The following is an 18,006-nucleotide window of genomic DNA, read 5'->3' on the forward strand; positions in this document are numbered from 1 at the left end:
CTTTCTCCAAGGTATGTTCTTGGAATCAGCAAAAATTCAAATGGTTAAAGATACATAAATATCTCAAATTTTAATTCAAAGCAAAATTTAATTTTTAATTATATTCTCAGTTTTTAATAGGCATATGTGTCTGATTTTGTGGTGGTACCATGCTGTCTTTATTATTACAACTTTATAATGTGTTTTGAAATTATGTATTTTGATGCTTCCTGCTTTGGCCCTTTCACCACTGCCTCAGGGTTCTTATGGCAATTCTGGGTCTTTTTTTGGCTCTCTATAAATTTTTGATTGTGCTTTATAGTTCTGTGATCAATATCCTTTATTTGTTGCTATTTATTTCATTGAATCTGCATTGACATTATAAAATATCAATGATTCCAATCTATAGCATGGGCTATCTTGCAAACAGGCATATATCTGTGTGTGTGCTCTTTATACTTTCTTGTTTCAGAGTTCTATAATTTTAATTATTAGAGATCTTCCTTCCATCTCCTTGGTAAAATTTATTCCCAAGTCTCTCTGGGGATATTGTGAATGGAGTTGCTTTTTAAATGTCTTTTTAAGTTAGTTTGTTATTTGTGTATAAAAGAATGCTGTTTTTGTATGTTAATTTTGCATCCTGCAACTTTACTAAAATGTGTTTATCAGGTTCAAGAGCTACCTGCTAATGTCTTCAGGTTTTTTTTCTACATATACTATATGATCTACAAAAAGACATCATTTGACTTCCTCTTTTACAATTTGAATGTCCACTATTCCTTTCTTTGACCTATTATTCTGTTTTCCAGTACTATATTGAACAGGAGTGGTGAAAGTACACATCCTTGTTTAGGTTCTTGGAGGAAGTGCTTTCAACTTTCCTCCAATTCAGTAACATGATTTTGATATTGAGTTTGTCACATATAGCCTGTGTTCTCTTGAGGTATGTTCCTACAATACTTTACTGGTTTTTATAATCATGAGGGGAATTTTAAATTTATAGAGTGCTTCATTGAAGCTCATAGAAATTTCAGATCTCAGAAGAAACTCAGAATCCAAACATGTTACATACCCATTTCCAAAACCAAGCCAATATTTTCTAAATACCAAAGGAAAATCATTTTCAGCAAATACTTAATATTCCCCAAGATATTCATGTATCAAGGCAGTAGACAAGGAGAATTATGCAAAACTCAGAACATCATTATTCCATCATAAGAATATGTTAAGGATAATTCCAGTGAAAAGTGGTGACTGAGGACACTCAATTTTAAATATCTGGTGAGCTTTAACATATTCAGTTTTTATGTAAGCAAAACCAATGTGTATGCAAGGTGGGAGAAATAAATGTGTGATATAGATGATTAACAATACAAAGGACAGTTTTGTGGATAGACATGAAATAAGTGAAATTGAATGATATTATGTAAAACATATAAAACAAACATTAGACACTTTTCAAGTAAAGGAGACTAAAGATGACAAAATGCTGTTAGGGAAATGTGAAATGTGAGTTATAAGATCCTTCCTAAATACCAAACAACACATACACAAACACGGAGAAAAACAACTCTAAATACAATCCACTACAAATGGTAAATGTAGCCTAACTGGCATAGGTAAGGCCAACATATAAATAGGAAAATAAGTATGTTTATGTCCTTAGCCACAAAACTGATCACAGTACTAAAAGGTTATAACATTAAAATTAAGAAATCCATGAGTCCACAGTGAAAAACAAAAACATTTTAATTATTCATGTTACCATCAGTTGTGGAAGAAAGTTGAAGTTCAGAGAGAGAAGTACATTTTTAACAACACAAGGCCAGCTAACACAGTAATGTAGGAAGAAGTGAATTTCAAAATTTCCAGGGTTCAAACGGGACTATAAAAATTTACATAGATAGGGTTCATAAATTATGGTAAAATTTTTAGGGAAAGATCATTGGTGAGCAGACTGTTTATACAGGTACCAGTCTCCCAATTGGTTTACAATGACAGAGAAAACAGTGTATCCACTCCAAAGACTGACCCAGTGGATGCCTCCATTGCCAAATGACCAGTTCTAGCATCAAGTGATGGACACACAGGACACTCTGCCTGTGGGTTGGATGTAGTGGGAAGCACACAGCATTAACTGCACAGTGTTCTCAGCTAAAAGTTCAGGCTGAATTTAATTCTAAGGAGATCATCATATAATGCAGAAGGTAGGCCATGGAGCAAAACAACTGATCTGTCTTCAATAAACAAGTCAGTCACCAAAAACTGAAAACAAAAATATGAAAAGCCCTTTTCATTTCAGAAATATATATATATAATATGTATATATATGATATATATAATATATACCCATATACACATTTATATATATGTGTGTATATACATATATAAAGTATATATACACATATATAAATATAAGGGTATATTTATATATGTATACATGTATTTATATATACACATATATAAATATAAATATGTGGGTATATTTATATATGTGTTTATATATACATATACATATATACTTTATTTTTTCTTTTTTTTATATACATACTTTATATATGTATATACACATATATATAAAAATTAGTATATGGGGATATATATACACACACATATATATGTACATATATATATATATATATATATATACATATATATGTTTAAAAAAATCTTTTTAACCCCCAAAGCCTTTTCTTTTTGTTATCTTATCCCTGGTGAAGGAGATATGCAGGCTGTCTTTTTCAGTGGTCTACATTTTGCAGTTGTCTGATAATTTCCTTGTGCTTGAATTCAGGTTCAGCATTCAGCAAAACACTGAGTCGCTAACAATGTCTGTGCCTATCTGGAGGTACAGTGTTCATCTTGACTGTGGTCTCCTTCCACTCGCTCAGGTCTTTTATGCAGGTTGAGATTGAAGACAACTAGAATTAAGATTGCTCAAACAGTATGTAGATCTAAGCTTTGAAATTCTTAGTCCTTTGTCAAAATTGGTGGCTGAGGGAGTGGGATAACAGTAAAACTGAACATTTGGAGAAAAATAAAGCTGTATGTATCTGTGAAATCCAGTGCTCATAAAGGATCCCTGCAGTGTTCACTTTGGCCTTTAGGTTGGTTTGCTGTCTTGTCTTTTTCGTCAAGTGTTAAACTACATTTGGCAATGCAGTTTTGTTCAAATCAGCAATATGTTTTCTTAGTTCCAGCAGTACTTGGCCTCTGAGAGAGGGAGAGAGAAATCAAAAGAAAGTCTTGGTCAGGTCCAGCTGGCAGTTACCAAAGAGATATGGCTCAGTGGCAATAACAGTCAGGGGACCCCTAAACTCCTGTAGAAAGATGAGATAAAGGGCTTGGCCACAGACAGGCTGGCTGGTGGGACTGTGACATCTACAAGGTACAGGAAACCCTGCTGTACTTGCACTTTAGCTTGGGCTGCAGGACATTGAGCATGTGCACTGCTACAGCCATCAGCAGTGATACCAACCACCTTCCTCTGTTCCTCTTTATCTTGACCAAACTGTGGATTTCCCTGACTTCTAGGAAAGGAGGCTCTTAGCACCAGTATTGCATGTTCAGAAATAGACTGATGCAGGAGGAAGAGAAGTGCAAGCTCTTAGAACTCTGTGCCCCAGGGTCTAATGGCAATTGAGGTGGGGGATGGGAACAACTCTCGGAGGGCAAACCTTGGACAATATCCAAGGTCACAACCACATTTCATTCATGAGAAAAAACTAATGTCACAGGGGTTGCAATTTAAGTAAAGTCAAGTGAACTATCTTACGGAACCTGGTTCCAGAACCCAGGCCTCAGACCCTTTCTATAAATATTGGGGAAGAGGCCTCCCCAGGCACCATAGACTGTTGGTTTCCTTGGCTAGAGAGAAAGAAGAATTCATAGGAAACAGCAGTTCTTCCAAAGCAGACCAGGAGTGAAGAGAAAAAGGAGTCATCCAGAGTGGCAAGAGCCAAGGGAGAGCAGTGAGTTTAACCACAGCCTGTATCCCTTTCTCTAGTTCCCCGCAGGTGACTCTGCACCTGGTCAGAAGGTGAATTATTTTGAGGATGTTCTCTCTGGACAGCTCAACACCTCTCTCAAGGTGAAAGGATGGCATTGAGTATTACTGTACTCTCCTCCCTTCATCTTTTTCCTTCCTCAAGTGCTCCTTTGGGAAAGATTTCTTTATACTGGTTCATACTACTATGAAGAATGACATAATAAAGTCTAAATAACAATAATTTTCTGAGTTTCTTTCGTGATTTGCCATTCTATACCCCTCGAGGGAGAAAGATTGAAGAGTATATCAGGACATAAACACAGACCCAAGTACAAACAAGAGATACAGATTAAAAGTCCCGACAGGGTAGCAACTCAAGGAAGGCAGAGGTAAGACCCGACAGAAGCTGCATCAGTTGTTAGAAAAAATGGTGAAGAGAAGTCACAACATGAGGATTTACAATTACAAAGAGAAAGTTAAAAAGAGTAAGTGCATCCCACAGCCACAAATGTGATCACCACTGTACCTGAAGCTTGAAGGTCAGGAAATCTGCATGCTATTTGCCACTTGCTAAACCATAGCTTTCTTTTGATCATCTTCTGTCTTGAGACACTTGTGTCATCAATGAGAACAGGGACTTGAGACCCATGTTTGTTAGCAGCTGAACCTTCAAGAGCATCACACTCCAGCTTGGGTGGGGAGTTCTTTCTAAGGCAAGCATCTGAGTTCAGCTCTGAAAATAAAACCATATACAACAGGATCCCTTATCTATGATCTTACTGTAGTAAACTCTTCCATGCAATAAGTTCATCAACTCAAGAAAGCAGTCTTGGACAAAGTCATCCAGGAATGTGATACAGTCTAGGAAGACTTGGATATTTTAACTTTTATTGTTCCTTTTAACATATCCAGTAATGATAAGTTTGACAGGAGGCACAGGTTCTCCCACTTTGTAAAAATATTTAAGTAAAATGGTATTGTTAAAAACCAATAGCTCCCAGGTTTATAAGGCAAAGACAAGGAAATCATACTGGAAATAGTTTGCACTCTGGGCAGGAAGGAGAAAATAAATAATCAAGCAAAATCAAAGTAGGAGGAGAAAACTATTAGTGAAGAGTAAAACTATGAATTTCACAAAACTTGCATAAGAATATATATTTCATATGTACCCTTTATATATGATACCCACCACGTAGGCATATTACATGATGCCTACATAGTGGGGTACTCATATTTGTCTGAACAAACACATTATTATATAGGGGTATGGGAGAGATGTTATATAATATTCCAGTCACTTGAAAATAGAAATGCATTTGAAATATGAGAATGAGAGAGATGTCATGAAAAGAAGATGCCCTATTAGACAGCAGCAAGAAATCAGTGTGAAGAATCCAATTTAAGGGTCTCAGTCATCAATTGTACCAAGTCTCTCATTTCATTTGTATGACTTTTCCCTTCCCTGGAATCCCCATCTGACTTATCAGTTGAACTTGTAGAAGGACTAAATTCATCCTCAGACAGGTAATGAATCAGTTTCCTTTCCTGGGTGATGCTGTAGTCAGAAGAGAACTGTTGGGCAGGGATGGGTTGGCTTTCCTGCTGCAGTTTTCCTGGCCCTGGTGCATTCAGAGATGTTCTCACTGAAGGGCCTTCACCTGAGAGGAACGTGTCTTCCTGGGACTGCTTTAATTGCCTCCTTTCTCAGGCTGATAATAGTCAATCCTTTTCTTTTTTTTTTTTTTTTTTTTTTCTGGATGCTCATGTGTTAGAAAACCACTGTGACATGGCAAGCACCCTCATTGGCACACCCTATTACATGAGCCCTGAATTGTTCTCAAATAGACCCTACAACTATAAGTCTGATATTTGGGCTTTGGGATGCTGTGTCTATGAAATGGCTACCCTGAAGCATGTTTTCAATGCAAAAGACATGAATTCTTTAGTTCATCAGATTATTGAATGAAAGCTGCCACCAATGCCAAGAGCTTATGGCCCAGAGCTGGCAGAACTGATCAGAACAATGCTGAGCAAAAGACCTGAAGAAAGACCCTCTGTGAGGAGCATCCTGAGGCAGCATTATATAAAACACCAAATCTCTGTGTTTTTGGAGGCAATGAAGTCAAAAACCTCCAAAAATAACATTAAAAATGGTGACTCTAAATCCAAGCCTGTTGCTACCATGGTTTCCAGAAAGGCAGAATCAAATCGTGAAGTAATCCATCCCCAACTACATTCTACTGAGGATTCCAAGATATATGTAGTGAGTGAAGATAAAGGTTTGTCCCAAAAGAAACCAGTGGTCATTGATCCCTTGAAACCACCTGCTGGTCTGAAAGACCACACTGGCAAATTGGACTTGAGCAACACTACTGTGTCACTAGCCACAATCAGTAGGGTAAATATTGACATCTTGCCTGAAGAAAGAAGAGACTCCATGAATAAGGGTCTAGTTCAGAAGAATCAACCAAGACACTTAGATGCCTCTAGTGAGCACGAAGGTAAATGCAGTATTTCTCAAGTGAAGAAGAGTCTTGAGGATAATCCTAAGTCTAGTGCTCATCCTGAAAGCCCGATTCCCACATTGTCCTCTGATAGTGGCAGTGGGGGAGGGAGTGAACCAGTGAAGCTGTTGCAGCCTCTAAACAAAGACTCAAAGCTAAGGACCAGGACCAACTTGATGGTGAATGTATTATGGAGAAACAGGGCACAATCCACCCAGGTTTACAGCCACATAAGTCTGGATCTGAACTTCCCTGTCTCAACAGCAATGGCAGAAGAAAAGAAAACAGGCTGAGCACAGTGGGGGAAAGAGCCAATTCCAACAGGCACCTCTTCAACTTTTGCCTTCTCATCCCACTGCTGGAAATGTGGCTATCATATCAACACAACAAAATGCTGAAAATCAAAGTAGAATGGTCACTGGGTCTGTGAGCAGTTCAAGGAGCAGTGAGATGTTATCAAAGGTTTGTGGGAATCCCCAGGAATACACACACACTGTTCTCCCTTTTCTAAGGACTTTCAGATCATCCATGTCTGATGTTCACCTGTCAGTAAAATCATCTAGTGAAGCAGGCACACAGAGAGACATCAGGTATCTGAAGGAGATGTCAACTTTCCTGTGTATGTCTGGGGATGCTCAGATGGCAAGTGGTAAGATGAAAATGTCCTGAACTCATCCTCTTGTGTACAGAGGGGTTTGAAGAGGCAAACTATTAATAGTATCTCTATATTGCAAACCTTAGTTGACATTCCTAGAGAAAACATGCTATAGAGGCTCCAGAGCATGGAAAGAAAAAAAGCTATTGATCTCTATTCACAGGGATCACAGAAATAGAACCTCCAGGTTTTGGGATGCCATGAAATGGGGAGTTGAGTAACTGATAACACATTCCAAGTTAAGGGAACTTTTCATGGTTTTGAAAGCCTATGAATTCCTTGTTGCCTGTGGGTCACCCATACCTACATATATAGAGTCTTTGGCATCTGGAGGATGTTGCCCGCTGTAAGCAAGGTAGCAGAGGGAGCTGTCTCTTATTGTAACTTCAGAGGTCAGATGTGCTAGAGATTCTCAATATATAGTTCTTAAAGAGAAAACAGGTGCATAATCCTTATGTTTTCAGCATCTGTTTAGAAAGGTCTGCTCAGTTCTCCCTAATGAAGATAATTGGTGTTTCCAGACAGAAAAGAATACATGTCCTGGGAACATGAGCTAAGGAAAGGCTTCCAGCATCGTCATGCCTATCCTCACAGGCTCAGGAAGGGAGTGGGCCAGCCAGGCCTGCTGCACATTGTTGTAGGCCCAACACTTCCCACTCCCATTTCTTTTCTCATTCTCATGTTTCTTAAACTATCTTCCAAAAACCTGATCTTCATCTTCCTGAAACCACAGCACATTCAACTTTCATCACTGGTACCTAGATTCATCCACTCTTCTCCTTACTGCCTTCCCTAATTATGAGGTCCCCAAAACATCAAGAATCTCACTAGGCTTTTTGTTTGTTTGTCTTTTAGCTAGGATCTCACCTGTTGCCCAGGTTGGCCTCATACTCATAGACTCAGGCCGCCCTCATATCTCAGCCTATCCAGTTAACTGGGTTGATAGGCATTAGTCTTTCCAAAGTCGTTGTCTTATCATGTTTTTATTCTCCTTGTGGTAACTTTTTCAATTGTCCACTAAATAATTCTAACTCCTCACCTTGCCTTTGTAGTCCTAATAACTAGCCCCACTGACTTGCCCATCATCACTTCTCTTCACTACCTTACCCAAATCCTCCCCTGGAATCAGAATGACCCTTTCCTGACTCCAGAAAAGACAGAAATGTCTTCCAGCATCCTCTTTCTCTCTGCTTTCCAGTTGCCATAAGGTGAACAGCATTCTTCCACCACACCCTCCCACCTTGATATTCTGCCTCACTTTGGACCCAGAGCAATGGAGTTGGGGCATGAGTAATCATGGTCTGAACCCCTGAAACCATGAGTTAAAATAAACTTTTTTCTGCTCTCTAGGTTGTCCTGCTTAGGTATTTGGGTCATAGCAACAAAATTTGAACAGCACAGTCACTGAGGATGCATAGTAAGATTTAGAGACAAATAATATTGGGATGAAGGGTAAACATCTTGAACCAATATATCTGCTCTTTCAAAAACTTGACAAGCTCAGATAAAAGGATCTTAGTGTTGCAAGGATTGAAATGGACCACTGACACGAGACTGTCTTCAAGGACTCTTGGCACACCATGCAGTTTCTTCTCAAATGTCCTGTGAAGCAAGTTATTTACAACCAATCATCATTTGACAACTCTCAAGATCAGGAAACTTCCTTGTATATGGCCAACCTCTGATGTCCTGAACTCTTCCTTCACATGTTTTATTTGTATATACACATGATGCCACAAAACAAATTTGTTCTCCTCTCCCACAGTTCCTTTAAATATTTGAAACTGGATCCAAATTCCCTTTGATTTCTCAGTTATTAATGTTGACTTAAATTTGGTCCAAATTTCTGGCCCACTGTCATGCACTGTCTATTGATAAAAGTTCCCAAATCAACCAAGGCCCTGGGGTGTTTGTCCTCCCATAAGAACGTTCTCTTTAAAATATAGCCTACTCAGATGTTGGGCCTTGCAGGCAGCTTTGTCTCAAGGGTGACATCTATTTCCTGTGAAATCATTCTCTGTGCCCTCCTGAGGGCTATAAAGCTAGTTCTCCCCATTCAGGTCCTCTGACATGGATATTTTGAATCGAGAAGGTTGTGTCACATTTTCTGTGGCTTGCTTTTTTCATCTCTTTCTCCCTGAAAATGTTTAATAAGACTAATCTTAGCAGATACTCTGCTTTCCTGGGAGACACAGAAGACATGTGTCAAACTCCCAAAGTACTAACATGCTACAAATTGAGCAAGGGGAAAATCCTTAATAAAAGTTCAAGAGAGAGCTTGGGTTGTATTTATGCTGTTTCTCCTGGTGCTTTTTGTGCAGAGAGAGGATGGGACTGAGCCAACTCTGTGGCAGCACTGCTGGGGTTGTGGCTGTGGTTTCTACACACTATTTAAATGTGAGTGTCAGTGAACATGCATAGGGTGGATCCCCATACAATGAAGATGGTCTTTCATTCTTCTCACCCCATCAATAACAGCAAATGTATCCTCTCCTGGCTTATTAATGTCCAGGCAAGGAAGTGTCACATCATCACATCTTCTGAGACATGTCTTCACATTTCTAATTCTCATTGGACACGGTCCTCCTTGTGGGTGTCTCTGAGACACAGAAACCGTTTTTTAAAAAAATTCCAAGACAGTCAAACTCATGGCCTCACTGGGAGCCTGAGATAGAGCAGAAAGCCTGGGTGCAAGTGTTGAGTCAAAGTCCTTCCAGCACAGGACATATTTTCCATAGAGACCCTCACAAATCTGCAGTTCCTCCTGAAAGCATTCAATGAGGTGCTGGCTCTGTTCATGGACAAAGTGCATTCACACTTCAATATTTTGGTGTCTGGTCATGGGCCGTAGGACCTCTTTGTATCTGACTGGTAAAGTTAATGCTTAAGTTTGAAATTATTTCATAATAATTCTTTGCAAAAAATAATGAAGAAAGTTTGTTAATACTTAACAGGTCAGAATTCATAACAGTAGGCCCACCTTAACTTTGGAGGCAGGCAGACATTGGGCCCATGTTCCCACCACACACCAGTTGTGGATTCTTGGGCACATTTATTGACCTCACTGAGTTTCAGTGTCTCAGCTACAACAAAGAGATACTGTTAGCTACATGAAAGGCTCTGTGGAGGATGTAATGAACTACAATGTATAGAGAACTCACTTGGCACTCACTGGTCATTGTGTACAAGAGACATAAGTAAACATGCATTTCATTATAGCCTGGTGAATTTCTGTGAACCTGAAGAAAAAAACTTTATATCATTGCATCTAAGCAGAACTGGGTTTAAGAAAGATGATGGATGCATTACAAAATGGTACCAAACAAAGGGGAACTGGGGAACAAAATTTATCATGGCTAATTTAACAATAATACATTCAGATAGAGTGAAAGACATCAGAGTTTTGTTTTTCCTCCAAGTTGGTTTACTGAGGAAAGAATCCTCAGAATTCCAAAGGTTTCTCTCTTAGGAAAATTTCAACACTTTCTTGAATTAGTTAATAGGAGAATTGAACTTTGTCTTTACATATTCCATGAAGCTGCCATTCCATCAAGTCCTTGCTCAACAAGTAGACATTTCTGGAATTTGTGAAGAAGAGAACTGTTCTATGGGCCCAGATACTGGCTAAGGGCCTTGTCATGCACACTGGTGTTGACATTTTACATGAGAACAGAACTCTGAGACTAGATACATAGTGGGAACTATTAATTCAGACGGGGAAAACCCATTGGTGTTGCCTAGTCATGTATGAAGGAAAGTGAATTAGATTGTTTAATTGGAGAAAAGTCAACTCAGAGGAAGCAAAGAATCTGAGTTGGGACCCAGGAATCATAAGACCTTTAAGTAACTGGGCAAATGATTTGCTAACACATGTGCCTGTCCAAAGAAGAGTGGAGGGCAAAGTCAATAAATGCAATTCACCAGAACATTGGGGGAGAGATAAGAAAACCCTTGAAAGACAGATGTTGATAGACCCCTGTTGTGCAGGCAGTCTGACAGACAGGCTGCAGTTATGGCTGTGAGATACTCATGACCCCCTCCACCATAACTCCCTTCTACCTGCAAATCTATGACCTGCACAGTGAAGACCAGGCTCAAAGAGATCTAGACAGGTAGTAGGAAGAAGGCAAAGCTGGAGATTCTCAGTCCTCTTAATCTTCTCTAAAACAAAATGGGTTTCCTGGACCTGCAAGCACATTTATCAGCTTAGACAGTGGAGAATTTGGAGCTTACTTGGGAGACCGGTTGGATTATGGTAGGAGTACTCACTGCTTCCAGCAGGGCTGACACTGAGCTCATCTGAAGGGAGGACAGTATTTCTGAGACCATCTTGTGAGTTGGAAGAATCAGAATGACCAGAAGGTATATGACACTGTTCGTCTGGCAGGAGTTCATTCTCTTTCTTCTCCTGCAGTTCACTGTCAAGACTGGTGAGATCGGGAAAAACAACCGATGGAATCAAGATGGATTAGAATTGTAGCATCCCAGCTGGTCATGGTCAGAACAACATGGACCCCTCTCTTCAAAAGGAAAGAAGGAAAGCATTCTGCATTGATGTCCATAGCTTGGGTGCCATGGGCATGGGGATGAGAAAGAGAGAAAATGAACTACTAGTACCCATGCACTGAGTAGATTACAGGCTGATGAGAAAGGAGGTTTAACCCCACCTATAAAGTACAGTCACAAGAGGGGGCACACAATGAGAAGCATAGTAGTGGTTAGCCTTGTACATAACCAAAGTTGAATTTTACACTCACCTGTCCAGTGAATCAGCCTTAGCACTGCAGAGTCCCATAGACCTAATAACTTCTGCATCTTTTTCTATCAATACTGTGAGATGACATATGTTTTTTCCTATCTGCTGTTCTTGCTATGACATAAATATCAATGACCTTGGGCAATAGTCCTGAAAGAAGTTATTTGTCTCATTCTTATTTTAGTCTTTACAAATGAACAAGTGAATTTTAATGGGAAAGAAGTCCCCAAGATTCCATAAGTTCCCTTGGAAGACTCACTCTTCAACTACCATAAAAACTTAATTACCTGGCTAAAAGGACTACATCATCTTTGGTTGAGTGAATAACATCACAAAAATCAAAAACCTTTTTGAACATTTGATTATGGACTCTGCAGCTAATTTTGATCTTATGATGTGTATTTCAGAACACTCAAACTCCATTATGTTGGCTTTCATTATTATCCCTGATCTTTTATTGTTACCTGGACTCCAATGACTCTTGATCTTCTTCATCATTATCATCATCATCATATTCTGCAAACAAATTCAGAAATGTACAAAAGTCATTAAATAGCTATATTTTACACATTTTAATAAAGTGCCCTACATGAGCATGGGGACATTAAATTATGTATGCATAAATTTAGGGTGTACATATAGAATTGTATTGACTGATCTCACATGTTGAGTTTCTAGAAGTGGTCTGTGTTGATGTGCTGATCCTTCATGCACATGTCACTAGTTGGTTGGATCATTATTATGGCATGCTCTGTGTTCAGTGAGTAGAGTAAGGACTTATTTTGGTCTCCTGACCTCTGGATACTTGTCTAGGTTCTTCTGGATTTCTCTAGTAACACCTCCCTTCTACAAAGCTGATTCCCAGGTTTAGTGGTTCTATGCCCCCTCATAATCCTCAAACAGAATCTATTCCCTGTTCCTTATTCCTTTCCATATTGTGAGTTTTGTGCTGATCTCCAAACTGGTTTCTGTAATGTAGTAGGGACAATTTTTCTTTGGAATCTGTTTTAGTATGAACCAACATTTCTATCACCTGATTCTGTTCATTGTTTTTGGATTCTACTCTTTTAACTAAACTATAGCTGAACACTTATGGATTATATTCCCTCTTAAAGGGAGTTTATGAATATTTCTTCATTCAGTAGTTAGAGCTTAAAAGTAACACCCTATTTGATTTATTTTATAGATGATAAAGCAATAAATCAGGAAGGCATAAGTGAGCCACATCCCTATAGGTATAAAAGCCAGTGCTCAGGAAGAACTTGGGAAACTAATTCCTAGTCCAGGCTCTCTGCACTTTAGGAATCTGCCTCCTGTCCTCGAGCACTGGTAGAGTTGCCGCTTGCTCCAGAGGCCACACACCACCAGTGAGCACAGAAACAGTTGGAATACTGTGGCCTCCAATACAGTACACTTATCCTTTGTGCTCCAACCATGGCTGTGCTCATCTTGCAATGTCCTCAATAGAGATGCGGAATCCAAGACAACTGGTGAGATGTTACTGATGGAGGTGTGGAGTGTCCTGGGAGCTAGGGACTTCAGAAAATTCAATGCAATCAAGGCCTGTGCCACCTCACCTTGGCTGAGCCTGTGGAGAAGCCTCTCTGCCAGGCTGCAGCCCTCTGACAGTTGCTCTCGGAGGCCCTGGTGCTGGTGGCTGCCAGAGGCTTCATGGGTGAGGAGGTTGGTCAGATGATGAAAGAGGGAGAAGGCAGCATCACTCCCTCCCTTCAACAGCTGGTGTGAATTAGTCAGCACTAGTGCCTGGACTGCACCAGGAAATAGTAATTCATAAGGTGGGATAGAAGATATTTTCAGAGTGGGAATGGCATGATGATAGGTGATGAGAACTTTGAGAACAGTTTCCAAACACCTTTCACTTGTGATTTTGGCTCATTTTCATGTGCATTGTGAATTTTTCTTTTCTTGTTACATGTGTACAGCAGCCAGGTGACAACCTGCTTCTTAGGTGTTTATAGACATCCAGAGGATTTGTGACTACTAATGTTGGGACAGGATAAGAATTTTTGTCTCATGCAGACCTTTGCTTGCTATGAAATGCTTGCCAAAAGGTAAAGGTGAACCCAGCAGGAAATACCTGCCTCCCACTATAGATCTCAACCACAAAGGAGAGAACCAGTCAACTCTGAAAGTGCTGGACATTCCTACTCCTAGTCAATTCACTTTTAATGAGACAAGGGATACAAATGTCTCACAGAAAAGGGGCAATATAGACTGGTTGAGAAAAGGAAAGCAGTATCACCAGCAGATTTTCTCTATTCTTGTGTCATGAATGTGGCTATATTGGCCTATTTGTGTGCTTCTTTTTTCCTGATCATTACCCTCCCCTGACAATCCATTGCTACCTGGTGGCCAGTGATTCTGCTGATTCTTTCTTTTCTTTATGTTGCTCTTCCTGATCTCCTATAATGAAATTTATAAATAGCCTATTCAGCCTATTCCACCTCATTCAATAGGAATACAGTGGCTTATCTCAGCACAGAGAAATAAATTATTGATGAATAAGTGCAAAACGTTGTCACATTTTTCTTTAAAGAAATGACCTGCCAGGGCGATACTTATCCATGAAACAAAGTGACCTCTATCTAATGGACCTCCTCAGTAGCATACTATTTGTTTGATTGGGCAAAGAGAAAAATATCTTCTGTTCCCCAGATGAACAGGCACTGTAGGCATCTTTGAAAGATGAGTCTGCTCCAGCTGTACCTACCTCCTGCCACATGGCTGCTTCTCAAGATCAGCAATTTACCTGCCACTATGACTTTCACAGAAAATCCACTCCTTCCTCTACAAAGAGGAAAGAGAACACTGTCCTGTGCTTCTCTCTATATATGGTAAATTTGCAGGAACCTTCAAGCCTGTTTCTGTCACTTACCCAGGGAAAATTCTTGCCATGTAACCTGTTAAGTATTCCAGTATACCCTACATCCACTCCCATATTCCTATTACATGAAGTCTTTAAACCAACCCCTGGGAGTGCCTTTATCCTATGAAAGTACACTTGTGAACATTCCCTAACTGAATGTTTCAACTATGATGCAATGCACATTTTAAATATTTTATAAGATAAGGAAATGGAAATCCAGAAAATATAAATCACCATTTTGCCCACAATGATATCAGATGAACACATGCAAAAGTTTTAAATCTTAGCCTGAGCTCTTTTCAATCTCACAAACTTCCACCTGTCACACTCTCCTTCCTGCAAGAATCCTGGGGGGATGCTACCTACTGTCTAAATGCCACATTCCATCAGGGAGGATAGTGACAGTGGGGACACCATGGCCTCTACCCTGTGCACTTATCTACTGTCCCTCCACTGATGCAGTCCTCGTTTTTCAAGACTCCAAACAAAATGTTGATACCAGGAGAGCAGGTGCAAATATTGCTTGCTTAGTGGAGTCCCATGTGAACTGGGCACCTTGGAGCAGCTCTGTGTGTGCAGGACCTCTTGGCACCTTACTTGAACTCAGTTTATCAGCAAGGTGTTCTGCCAGCCTGTGACCCTCAATCAGATGTTGTTCAAGGCCCTGCTCCTGGTGGCAGTCAGGGTCAGGCTGGGTGAGGAGATCCTCAAGATGCCTTTTGATGTCAAGAGAAGCATCTCTCCCTTCCTGAACCTTCAGCCTTAAGTTGGCCAAGTCTTCTCTTTGCACATCTAACAGAAAATTGAAATCCCTAAGGTAGGATACAAGGGGAAATTTATGATCAAAACTCAATGAATGATAGGTTATTAGGGCAAGGACACAATTTTTATAAAAATATCCCTTTGAAACTTCAAACAGAATTCTTGTACTTTTTTTTTTTTTTTTTTTTTTGCAATTGAAGCTGTTTATTTTCCCCTAACTAGCGTAATTCCTGGATAGCTATAAACTTCCAGAATTCTTTTTAAATGCTTTTTTGCCTGAACACTGTGAGAAAATATAGTCACATAGAGACAGAGATACATGTGTATATATGTGTATATTATGTGTGTGTGCGAGTGTGTAACTGCCTTCCTTGTTGTGAGGTTGCAGTCAATGAAGATGCTTATGTAAAAGCTCATACCATATATGAAGGATGAATGGGACCAGGGAGAACAGAAAATCTCTCAAGACTAATTTGTATGCAGTTTACAAGTATCAGAAGGAGAACACACAACCTTGCCAAAGGATCATGGCAAGGTTGGTTGGGTATGTGAAATTGGTAAGTCAGTAGTTCAAATTTAAGTTTGCAGCATGAATGCGGTCACATTCCTCTTTGTTCTTACAAAGACCTTCTCTCCATTTTACCTGCCTTGCTCATTCATTTCATAAAATGGTGTTTTTTCTTCATCATCATTTTCATGACAATCTGCAAATTCAAAAATGTCTGGTCAGTCATGAAGGAGTTCTGTGTCACCCTGGCCTTTCTGGGCATGATGACACAAATATTTATGCATGGTGTTAGGATACATTATGAGAACTGCTGAATAGTCTCATATTTTGTCTTGAAGGAACTTCCTGATTTCCTTTTGCAATCCTTCTGCAAAGACCCTCTTTGATTGGTGAATCACCTTGACGTGTTCTGTCTAAAATGGGGAAATGATGAAAATGACTTTGGTTCCATAGGTCATAGGGAATGCGTCCAGCTTTCTTCTCTACCTCTCTCTCTGTGTCCTCACAACTGCTACAGAGTTGGTGCCCAGACCCAAACTGTGTCCCATCACAGTTGTCACACCATCTCCTTCCTAAGACAAGCAGGGAACATCCTGGCTCCGGCCCCTCTACAAATCTCAGCATCACTGTGGACTGACAATTATGTCTCTGCTGTGTTATCTGGGGAAATTCTCTGAGTGGAAAATACTTCAGTGTAATCACTTTCCCAACACCATCCTCCTTCATATCAATTTCCCCATTCAATCCAAAAAGGATCTAATTATTTTTTGAAATGCTGTTGGAATAATTTCCACCTTTATCATGAAGGCAACCATGCAAGACCTTTATAAGTGAAGAAATAGAGATTCCTTAAGGATAAATCAATTAATTGTCTTCATTTGGTAAACACATCACTAAGGATAGTACTTAGAAACTCACTCTTCCCTCTGAGCTCTTTTCACTCCAACAGTTTGCCTCCTATTCTGATTTAATGCTGACCTCCACCACCCCTGTATGTTTCTCCTTGTCTTTACAACAAAGCCAACTTGAACTTGCCATGGCCCAAATATGATGTAAGAGAATAAACCTGGTTAAAATGTTATTTATACAGGTGTGGAGTGTCCTGTGACCCAGAACCAGGTACCTTGGAGGAGCTTGGTGTAACAAGAACCTGAGGTCCCTTACCTGGACTGAACTCTGCCAAGGAAAATACTATACATGGCAATAAGAGATTGGGACTGGAGAACAGAGCAATATTACCATCCTCCCTAGACAGCCACAAAAGCTCAGAGAACATTTAGCAAGACATTTGGAGGAGGGATGAGATGTCCCATTGTCTGTTGAATAGAAGATGGGGTATCTGCACGTGACAAAAATGTAAAGTTTGTCAGTGCACCTTCACTCCCCTCACCCCAGCCTGCATTAGTTCACATCCTTCATTGGCCAATGAGTGCCAAGATGGGAGAGGTGTGACTGGAAGTAGGAAGAGTATAAGCTGTGTGACCCAACCAATGTCTTTACTACAAACTTTGTCCTAGTGTTTGACTCAAAGCAGCAAGTAACTTCAGGACCTGTCTGCAGGGAGATCTCTATCCACACAGAGGACTGAGCTTAAAGAATAGGGAGACTTCCTGAGAAAACAGTGGGAAACTTATTCTCCTTGTAATTGGTGTACTCACTGGCCACATCCAGAGTAGAGTAAATCACATGCTCTTTAGAGAGGGAGGCTGAACTCTTGGGAGGTTGGTGGGAGTCACAGAAGTCACGACAATTGGAAGGAGTCAAATATATCTCATCCAATGAGTCCATCAGCACTTTGTCCTTTTCCTCATCCTCTTGTAGCTCCATGCTGAGCCCAGGGATGTAAGATGTAAGGAGAACAGAATGTTAAACAATGAAAGATTGTACTTCACAATTGCTCAGCAGATCATGACTGGGATCCTCAATGAGAAGCCACAGAAGGAAGAGTGGTTATCTCTTCAAACCAA

At 39.9% G+C, this 18,006-nt stretch overlaps 1 pseudogene; it reads left to right on the forward strand.

The window, feature by feature from the left end:
- LOC124992663 (serine/threonine-protein kinase Nek4-like) overlaps positions 1–11,606 on the forward strand; it is a 48,151-nt pseudogene extending 36,545 nt beyond the window's left edge.
- The last annotated feature ends 6,400 nt before the right edge of the window (positions 11,607–18,006 follow it).

The sequence above is a fragment of the Sciurus carolinensis genome, chromosome 1 (assembly GCF_902686445.1).
Source record: "Sciurus carolinensis chromosome 1, mSciCar1.2, whole genome shotgun sequence".
Taxonomy (NCBI): Eukaryota; Metazoa; Chordata; class Mammalia; order Rodentia; family Sciuridae; genus Sciurus; species Sciurus carolinensis.